Below are 11,616 nucleotides of genomic sequence, written 5' to 3' on the forward strand. Positions count from 1 at the left end.
CCACTGGGCAATGACCACCCCATCTGATTAACTGAGTATAGAAAATGGGTGGTGAGCCAGATGAGCTTATGTAGACACCATTTATAGCAGACACTCCACCTTATCGAAGCATTGTGAAAACATTCGTTTAATGTACATTGCTCTTTGTAAATGAGTGAATGCAAGTCACATTACATTCCTGTGCATTTAATTTTTTTATTTAGAATCCATAAGAAGTATATGTATACACATAGCAAAGTGATTTCTCTTACAACATACTTTTATACTTTATTTTTTTTGTTTCATATGCTTAGCTGAGATGTACAAGTTGAACACTAAATGTGAGCTCTCTCTTAAGTATACTGGCTGAATCATTAGCCATTTTTACAAATACACGTTATTACATGATGTACATGCAGATTTTCAAAAAAATTAACAGTGTTGATCAGCTTTAGTATAGCTGCATTTTTGTTTCAACTACTTACTGCAACGATAATTTCCATATATTTAAAATACTAATATCTTCTTTAAATTTCACACTTTTTGGATTTATTATATATATTGACTGTCCCTGATAATTTTGAGATGGAAGATACTTTTGGAAACTCCAACTAAATCTTTATAATTGAAGACTTTTGGTATTATTCATATTTGTGATTTTGAAAGTTTTTGATATAGGGACATTTTCAAATGGTGGAGGAACAGCTCTTGAAATGTCACATGTAAAGTGAAATTTGAATTTCAAATTTTTGTAATGATATTAAGTGTTATGAAATTACTGTAATAACCATTCTTCAGTTTTTTTGTGTACAAATGAATGTATATCTGTGTGACCGTTTTATGTTATTTTGTAGAAGATTCTCTGTGCGTGACTGAAAGAAAGGAGCACCAGGTTGTTTCCTCATTTTTATGGGATTTACACAATTTTTGAGAAAGTGTAATGGAGAAATGTAGAGGCAAGACATTGGTACAGTTACTACGTAACAAATAATACATTTACTTGTCTCTCTGGACCAAAGATCATAGGTGACACATCTCCAACAAAGGTTCGCTAGTAGTCGGACTGTAGTCAGTTCATGGTGTTAATACAGACCAGCTGTGGTGTAGCCCCAGTGACATGAATACCATCATGAAGTATTTGCTTAAAATAATATTGTGAGACCTGAAGTAGAATATTTTTAGAGCGACAACCAAAACGAATTTAGAAAGCAAGGACTACCTCAAGCGACAATATGAGACGAGAGAGAGAGAGAGAGAGAGAGAGGGGGGGGGGAGAGAGGGTGAGTGTGTGTGTGTGCGTCTGTTTGTTTTAAGTAGATAAGTATGTTGTCAGATCAATGTAGTGAGCATTTCCATGGACTGAAGATATAATTCCAATAAGTCTGAGTCTGATAAATACATTGGCACATAGAAACATGGTCAGGAACATTATTATAGTGATACATGTACTACAAGAGTAAGTGTGACTGTCTATAGAGAACTGGTTCTGAGTCAAAAGACAGTGAACCATAGATCGAGCAAAAGAATAGAAAAGAGAATTATTGAATGACTGTACATCTTATAAAGTTATCTAAGCAATTTTCAACAACGAACATTAAAGCAGAGATTATAAATATGTGAAAAGCATTTATTAAAATCTTTAAAAACCTATAACATTTAATAATAAAATATACATCATCTGTAAACATTTTTTAAAAAGAGATTAATAATATAATTAATACCACTTTGTAAATGAAACTGTAAGTACTCTTTAGGGTGTTAGTTGATGTTTTGGAAAAAATACACTTAGTAAGTGCTAGTTAACAGATATTTCTCAACACCAAAAATCTTTTTTTTTTTTTTTACTTCTCTACAGGGTGTCAAGCTTTATGGTCAAATTGAAACATATGATAGTGGGTCCACAACTGATTATATTAAGACAAGGAACCAATGGTCAGAAGTGCACATTTATTGTGTTATGGACATACATACCATACACTGCTTAACGACGATTTGCTTCCAGCAATTACAATGAGCTCCATGTTGTTACAGGGTGTATGCTGTGCATGTCAACAACACATTAAATATGCATTTCCAACCACTGATTTCCGGTTTCAATGTAATCGGTTGTTCATCCAGTATCACATGTTTCAATTTGACCCAAAATGTGGGACACACCCAGTGTAGAACAGGGTAGTATTTTGAAACATTTGTACCATGCACATCAATTATAGAGTTACTATACATAATAAAAAATTAGCAAGGTATTTTAAGAGCTGTGCAATAGATTAAAGTACACAAATAAACCAAATATTCATTACATATTACTGCATGGTTCCAAAGGACTAACTTCAGTAATGTGTTTGTATTCAATACGCTCAGTGGTGCCCGTAAAAGTCATGTAGCATACGAAATCCATTCTACAAATCCATACGTAAAAGTACACATGTTTATGTGTGCACTTTCTACAGCACACACTTTCCTGTGGATATTAGGAAAATATTGTAGAATAAGCGAAGCTCTGCAACTGCCTGTATTGCAACTAACTCAGTGTCAAAAGATCTGCAAACCTCAGTTGTAGTTGTACTTGTATTTGTTTGGTTCTCCTCATTTAGACTGTCTGCGTTCTCTGTATCATATATGAGAACGTTTTCTAGGTCAATGATATGTGCCCTATCTCCCACATGTGCCCCATCTCCCACATGAAGTACAGCACAACTCTTTGGATTTTTAAATGGCATGCAAACAAATATCACATTTGTTGCATTTGTGTAGTCACCTGTCTACAACAACTGATGTATGTGTCTTGACATCTCCAGATAGAAGGCAAAACATTCAACGAAATAGTATAGTTCTCCTCGCCAGAATGTATGGTTACCAGCATGAGTAGCTTAATTCCGTAAACATGACATGTTCACAGTTTTGCACTATTGTAGTTTCCCGCAGGATTGGTCAGTTCAGTAAACTGACCAAGGGATTTACCAAAATATTTTTCTGTGCTCTCTTACCAATTCGTTTGACTGCACAACAAACAAATGGTAACAATGGGTAAAATAATGAATACCATCACATTAGTGTAGGCTGTGGCCAGCATTTATTAACGCGTTCTTCTTGACGTTACGAAACAAGAGCAGAGGATTTCCCATAGATATCACAATTGAGGAGCCACTCTTCTTAATGTATTACTCGGATGGTATAAGGCCGAGTAGCGAATTTCCCACGAATGTCAGATCTATCATATTTGTCTACTCTTTCGTCAGTATGTATTATTTGAGCGACCAGTAGACCTCCTTCCTATTCTCATGCTTGATCTGTATTCAGTTCTTGACAGGCTGTCCACTGGGTCGTCTGACCACTAAATTAATTGATAAATAAATGTGAAAAATGGCTGTGTGTGTGTGTGTGTGTGTGTGTGTGTGTGTGTGTGTGTGTGTGACAACCTCCCACACAGAATTAATTTCAGGTATAACCATAACAGTCTCCAAATCGTAATTTTTGCTTCAATAATTGTCTCTACACTAAGTTGTATATGGTTGCAGATGACAAACTGTAAAACAAATCACATCAGGAAAACCACAACCTGCGGTAAAAGTTAAAAACTAATATTTACATGAAAACGTACAGTAAAGAAAATCCTTTATGTTTACCAGTCATCGTCACCTCAAGACATCGATAATAATAGATACAGACGAAAGGCCAGTCAAATGTGATATACCTGATATTCGTTGGAAATTCACTACTCAGCAATACTTAATACATTCAAAAGAGAGGCTTCTGAATTGTGATATCTGTGGGAAATCCTCTGTTCTTGTTTCGTAACCTCAACAAGAAAGCTGTAATAAATACTGGCCAGAGCCTACACTAATATGATGGTGTTCATTATTTTACTCCTTGTTACCATCTCTTTGTTGTGTAGTCAAACGAATTGGTAAGAGAGCACAAAAACATATTTTGGGAAATCCCTTGGTGTGTTTACTGAACTGACCAATCCTGCGGGAAACTACAATAGTGCAAAACTGTGAACATGTCATGTTAACGGAATTAAGTTACTCATGCTGGTAACCATACATTCTGGTGAGGAGGACTATACTATTTCGTTGAATGTTTTGCCTTCTATCTGGAGATGTCAAGACACATACATCAGTTGTTGTAGACAGGTGACTACACAAATGCAACAAATGTGATATTTGTTTGCATGCCATTTAAAAACTCAAAGAGTTGTGCTGTACTTCATGTGGGAGATGGGGCACATGTGGGAGATAGGGCACATATCATTGACCTAGAAAACGTTCTCATATATGATACAGAGAACGCAGACAGTCTAAATGAGGAGAACCAAACAAATACAAGTACAACTACAACTGAGGTTTGCAGATCTTTTGACACTGAGTTAGTTGCAATACAGGCAGTTGCAGAGCTTCGCTTATTCTACAATATTTTCCTAATATCCACAGGAAAGTGTGTGCTGTAGAAAGTGCACACATAAACATGTGTAATTTTACGTAAGGATTTGTAGAATGGATTTCGTATGCTACAAGACTTTTACGGGCACCACTGAGTGCATTGAATACAAACTCATTACTTGAAGTTAGTCATTTGGAACCATGCAGTAATATGCAATGAATATTTGGTTTATTTGTGTACTTTAATCTATTGCACAGCTCTTAAAGTACCTTGCTAATTTTTTATTATGTATAGTAACTCTATAATTGATGTGCATGATACAAATGTTTCAAAATGCTATCCTGTCCTACACTGGGTGTGTCCCACATTTTGGGTCAAATTGAAACATGTGATACTGGATCCACAACCGATTATATTAAAACAGGAAATCAGTGGTTGGAAATGCATATTTATTGTGTTGTGGACATACACAGCATACACCCTGTAACAGCAATGTAGCTCATTTTAATTGTTGGAAGCAATGACCACCAGCCTCAGTGTATGTGTCGGAATGTGGCATACAGTTCAGCTGCGCTCTCCCAAAGATGCTAAGTGTCTGTTGTAGACCAGAACAGGCAGCAAATGATAAACAGTGTACACTCCTGACCACCAAACAGATATATATTCTGTATACAACTTAGGTCGTAGCACAAGTCATGTGACGACTAGATGCATTGCTTTGGCACATTGTCCTGTGCCACACACACACACCACTATCCCTCGTGCCAGTCATCTATTGCACCAGACAGCTCATGGTGTATCCATGGTGGGATGTGTTATTGTGTACAATGCATGACATGTCAAGTTAGTAACGTTAATCATCACAAGAGTGGGCAGACATGCATTTAACTTACAGTGTGGCAGGATATGGTGTTCATAGAGCAGTGTGTATGTACAGAGAATACTTTCCAAACAGACATCATTCTAATTGGAAGATGTTTACTGTAGATACCAACTTATGGTAGATGGTGCCATTCAAGCCACTGAGTGCTGGCTGAGGTTCCCACAAAAGATATATCCGAACACCAAATATTGAGGAGATGGTGTTGAATCATGTGGCAAATCACCATGTAATAACTATCTGTCAACTTGCCTGTCAAACATACATTTCGAAGATTACAGTGTGGAGAGTACTGTTGGGAAAGGTATCACATCCCTGTCACAAAGAATGTATGCAGGTGCTATGACCAATGGATTTTGAGCCCCATATTCACTTCTGTCAATGGATTATCCACCACGATGCTGTAGTGCTGAACTTCATATAGTTTATATTGTTCAAGAATGAGGCCTAATTTAACCATGATGGTGTTTTCAACACCCACAACAGCCATTTCTGGAGTGAGGACAATCCCCATGCCACCAACATCAGTGGCCACAAGTAACAGTTCTCTTTCAGCTTATGGCCATGCATTGTCTAGTATCACTGAATGGCACCTTATTTTGACTGGTCCACGTTACCTGATGTTTTGCGAGATGTACTATCACAGTTCTTGTTGGCATTGAAAGGCTGTTGTTTCAACACAACAGTGCATCAGCCCTCTTTTATATTAATGTCTGTGAACACCAGAAAAATATATACAGGCATTTTTGCATTGCGAAGGGGGGGGGGGGGGGGGGGTTCCTGTCGCATGGCCAACATGATTGTTCAGTCTCTAACCTCTGCATTTTTTCTCTGGGGTTATGTCAAGACATTGGTGTATGAAATCCTCTGAAGAAACAGATGAAGACATGATTGCTAAGGCCAAAGCTGCTTTTATCCTGATACAACAGATACTAGGGATCTTTGAGGGAGAGTAACAGAAATTCATGCATTATTGCCATTTTGTGGACCCACTATCACGTGATTCAATTGGACCAAAACGCTTGACACCTGGTAGAGAAGTAAAAAAAAAGTTTTAAGTGTTGAAAAATATCTGTTAACTAGCACTTACTAAGTGTATTTTTTCCAAAACATCAACTAACACCCTAAAGAGTACCTACAGTTTCATTTATATAGAGCAGATTTTATGGCACTCAAACTATTGTTATTGTGGAAAATTATTACCATTTGGATAAGTTACTAAACTGCAGTTTTGTATGTATGTTTATATTAGTCAGAGTGCTATTAAGTATATTATTAATCCCTTTTTAAAAAATGGTTACAGATGATGTATATTTTATTATTAAATGTTCATTATAGGTTTTTAAAGATTTTTATAAATGCTTTTCGCGTATTTATAATCTCTGCTTTAATGTTCGTTGTTGAAAATTGCTTAGATAAGTTTATAAGATGTACAGTCATTCAATAATTCTCTTTTACTATTCTTTTGCTCGATCTATGGTTCACTGTCTTCAGACTCCACACTGATTCTCTATAGACAGACACACTTACTCTTGTAGTACATGTATCACTATAATAATGTTCCTGACCATGTTTCTATGTGCCAATGTGTTAATCAGACTCAGACTTATTCTATACAATGTATCTTTCTCACAAGACATACTATGATGAATGTGGTTATTGGAATTATATCTTCAGTCCATGGAAATGCTCACTACATTGATCTGACAACATACTTATCTACTTAAAACATACAGACACACATGCACACACACACACACACACACACACCCTCTCTCTCTCTCTCTCTCTCTCGTCTCATATTGTTGCTTGAGGTAGTCCTTGCTTTCTAAATCCGTTTTGGTTGTCGCTCTAAAAATATTCTAATTTAGGTGTCACAATATTATTTTAAGCAAATACTCCATGATAGTATTCATGTCACTGGGGCTACACCGCAGCTGGTATGTATTACCATGAACTGACTACAGTCCGACTACTAGCGAACCTTTGTTGGAGATGTGTCACCTATGATCTTTGGTCCAGAGAGACAAGTAAATGTAACATTTGTTACGTAATAGCTGTACCAATATCTTGTCTCTACATTTCTATATCACACTTTCTCCAAAATTGAGTAAAACCCAAAAAATGGGGAAACAACCTGGTACTCCTTTCTTTCAGTCATGCACAGAGAATCTTCTACGAAATAGCATAAAACGATCACACAGATATTCGTTCATTTCTACACAAACATACTGAAGAATGATTATTACAGAATTTTCATACCGGTAACACAAATATCATTATAAAAAGTACAAATTCATATTTCACTTTACATGTGACTTTCAAGAACTGTTCCTCCACCATTTGAAAATGTCCCTACATCAAAGCTTTCAAAATTTCAAATATGAATAATACCAACGGTCTTCCATTATAAAGAATTAGTTCGAGTTTCACAAAAATATCTTCCATCTCAAATTTATAAGAGACAGTCAATGGCTATGATATATCCTAAAAGTGTGAAATTTAAAGAAGACATTAGTATTTTAAACGTATGGAAATTATCATTGCAGTAAATAGTCAGAACAAAAATGCAGCTGTACTACAGCTGACTAACTCAGTTTATTTTTTTGAAAATCTGCATGTACATCACGTAGTAAAGTGTATTTGTTAAAAATGGCTAAAGGCTCAGCTAGTATACTAAAGAGAGAGCTCAGATTTAGTGTGTAACTTGTAGATCTCAGCTAAGCATATGAAACGGCAAAAATAAAGTATAAAAGTATGTTGTAAGAGAAATCATTTCACTACATGTATACATATATTATTATTATGTGCTTATGTACGCTGTTGGATCATGCATTAAATTTATGATTCACTTTTCTAATAGTCCATAGAGCTGTCATTCTTTCGCTATGTGCTTTCTTCCTTTCTTCTGACCACGTGGCCCCTGATCTTTTAGGGTCTGGCTTTACTATCCATGTATTTATTTCTGATGGTAAACTTTCATGTCTAGTATGTCCGATGTTCCTATCTGTGACATTTCCAGGTCATATTTGACTTGTTCTACCCGTGGAATGTTCTTCAGTTTGGCAGTTTAAGTCAAAATTTTGTGAGTTAGCCTTGAAGAGGGGAGTCTATGAATGTGTCCATAGAATTTCAGCCTTCATTTCCTGATATCTGTAGTAAGGTTGCTTTGTGCGATTTGAGTCTATACCCCTCTTCTGTTTTATCTGGTCGCAGCATTTTCCTCATGAACTTTCTTTCCTCCTTGAAGATGTTCTCCAGATCACCATTTCTATTAAGTACCAAGGTTTCACTCAGGTAGAGCATTTCAGGTTTAATCACTGTATTATAATGTTTGATCTTTGTATGAATGTACATCCATGTCTGGTTAGCTTGCATGGGGGCTTAGCTCTGAACTGAGTAAGAGCTAGACATAAGCCTACATGAGACACTGGGATGGAGGTCCGCAACCCTAATACGGTGTGTCCCAATGGCTGATAGGGAAATCTCCTGTAGATATGCAGGACAGGTGTGAATAAGGCCTAGCCAAAAAAGCTCCAATGGATCAACTGAGATGAATAGAAAATGGTCAACGGGTTCAATTTCAGAAGAGGACACATGTCTCAATGGCAGAGAGGGTGGAAGAACCGAATTTCAAATCCACTTTGGGTCTGTCTTGGAATGAGCGCAAAGTGGTCAGCATCTGTTTACCTAGTAGGTACGGCTGCACACCTTACACTCCAGGAACTAGCAATCCCTGGTCCTAAACTCCCAGTGAGAACACTGGGCAAATCATCAACTACATTCAATTGTGATGCGTCAGAGTAACAATAGAATTCCCCCAGATGGTAACCAATCCACCCATCAACAGACGGCAACTAGGTCTTTGGACTCTGGGGGACCTGGTTACCACGATCACAGAGAAAGTTGGAGTTCTCTGGCAAACTACCATCAAAGAGACGCTTACATTGGGACCTTCAACATCAACACATTATGACAACCAGGTAAACTACACATCTTAACATCAAAATTAAATCGACAAAAGGTACAGATACTGGCTCTTCAGGAAACATGCTTTACAAATGAAACTCCATAGACTATGGTAATTACCATATCTTCAAAAGTAAAACAGACAAACAAATAGGAAGAGGTGGCACCCCACTCCTAGGTATGACATTTGTCATTCACAAGAGCATAGTTGATTCGATTAAAGAAGACACCCCCATAAGTAATAAGTTAGTGACTGCTCACAATAAGTGGGAAATCCACTTTTGTGTCCTAGTCTGACATTATATAATGTGCTCAGATAGCCAAAATGGTTTAGGCAAACCCTCAAGATAAGTGAAAAATCTGGATTCAAGCCCCAGTCGGCACAATCGTCATCTGCACAATTTGGAAATCCAACTTTACCCCCAACAGGTGACGTCATGAAATTTACATTCAGTGAGTAATTTGGAATAATATTTCATACAGCTGCTGATTGTGAAATCATATGTAAAGATAATTTATTGGCAACTACTTTTACTCCATGGGACGATCTTGAAAAAGATGCCTGGATCAGATCCAGAGGAAGTCCTGAAGACTAGAGGAAAAAAACTGGGAAACAATATCAAGACAAAACATTTATCAAGAAAGAGCAAAACAGAGGCACATTGTTCATAAACAACTTATACAGTTCACTGGAAGGGTATGAAGATTATAATGAATACTACAGTATTTCATGATGGAAACACATTTCATTCATTGCACATGAATAAAATGAAGAGCCTTGGCTTCTTTCCACATGTCAGAGACCCTTGTCCCTGCAAGCCATGCATAAGACTCACATTCTTCAGTTAAGAAAATACTACCTCCTACCAGGTAACTGCAGAGAAAAAGAAAAAAAATTATAAATTAGCTTGCATTCATTGAGGCTTGATCTTATGACCTTTGAAAACTGTAAACAGAAAAAACAATGCTACCAATAATAAACAGATCACAGTAGGGATAAAAACCTACAACCAGAACTTCCCACATAATGTGTAAACTGCTCAATGTACTATAAAAGAATGAAAAATGATGATTACATAAATATCTCAACAATTAAAGTAAAAGTCCTGTAAATACTGAGTATGTTAATGGTGAGTCAAGTAATGGTTGTTATGCCTCAAAGACTCACAAGCCTTGTGGCACTATGGAAACAACTGTGAGCGCTTACTGCACTTACATTCTGTCCTACATTAATTAAGACATAATATTCTGGGAAACTCTCCAGTACCACAACATATCTTTAAATAACCAGAGCCTCGAGACCGAATGGAAGTATGACAAGGGAATCAAACAAACCTGTTTCCACAGGACTCCAAATACTTCCTTTGGCAAGTATTTATATCAGAAAAAATTCTATTCTTTAAAGTACATAAAGTTGGCAAAGAAACTGACAGTCATAAACATACAGTAATATCAGGGCCAACAGAAACCACCACATAAGAAATCAATGGTGCAGATTGCCAAAACAGTAAATTTCACACAGGTTTGAAGCCTTTGAACAAACTAACTGAGAAATTAAAAACCATCTTGTGTATAAAGCCCTTTAAAAAATCCATGCAATCATGTTTAAGTGTCACTACTTCTACTTAGTCCAAGCTTGCAAAGTATTTCACTATGTTCAGTTTTCTATTCATGTGTGGTTCATTTAAATGCAAAAGCTGAAATGCTAGCTGTAGAGTTAGATGCAAAATATGTTTCATTCGTATAACAATTTAAGAAATTAGTTATGCAAAAAGTTGTGTATAATTTCAATGAATCTGACATCAGCAATATCTGTGGCAGTCACTTCAATGCTAGATGAAATAGACTAATAAATATAGTGTTTAGAAGTAATGTTCTACAGTTGCCATCTGAACTTATGCTACAATCACTGACCACTCTTGGAGTTGAGTCATTCTCTAAATCTAATGAAATTTGGTGCAAAGGTTCTATATGGTCTTTCATGGTTATATACCAAATTTTGGAACAGTATCTTCAGGGACTGAATTTTTAGGGGCTTTTAAACAGAGGCTACTCATCTTCGCATCACATATGAAGGTACAAATGTGCCAAGTTTAGTAGGTTTTTTGAAAGTGCTAAAAATCATTTGGTCATTTGCAATGACATACACAGACAACTTTTTCATGCTGTATCATACCATGGAAAAAATTAGGGATTTAGCCACATCGAAATATAGATTCAAGCATCTAAAGCGGCTAAAAAATTCGTCATCCTATACTGAGAGCCAAGGTTTAACTGACCGCTGCTACTTTTATAAGAACCAAACACACCAAAACTTCAGAGTGTTAGTCCCACCTATGGTGTCTATATAGAGATCAAATTTTATTAACATTTGATTCCTAAATGAAAAGATGCAAAGTTGGCCA

Source organism: Schistocerca cancellata, chromosome 11 (assembly GCF_023864275.1).
Source record: "Schistocerca cancellata isolate TAMUIC-IGC-003103 chromosome 11, iqSchCanc2.1, whole genome shotgun sequence".
In the NCBI taxonomy this organism is placed as follows: Eukaryota; Metazoa; Arthropoda; class Insecta; order Orthoptera; family Acrididae; genus Schistocerca; species Schistocerca cancellata.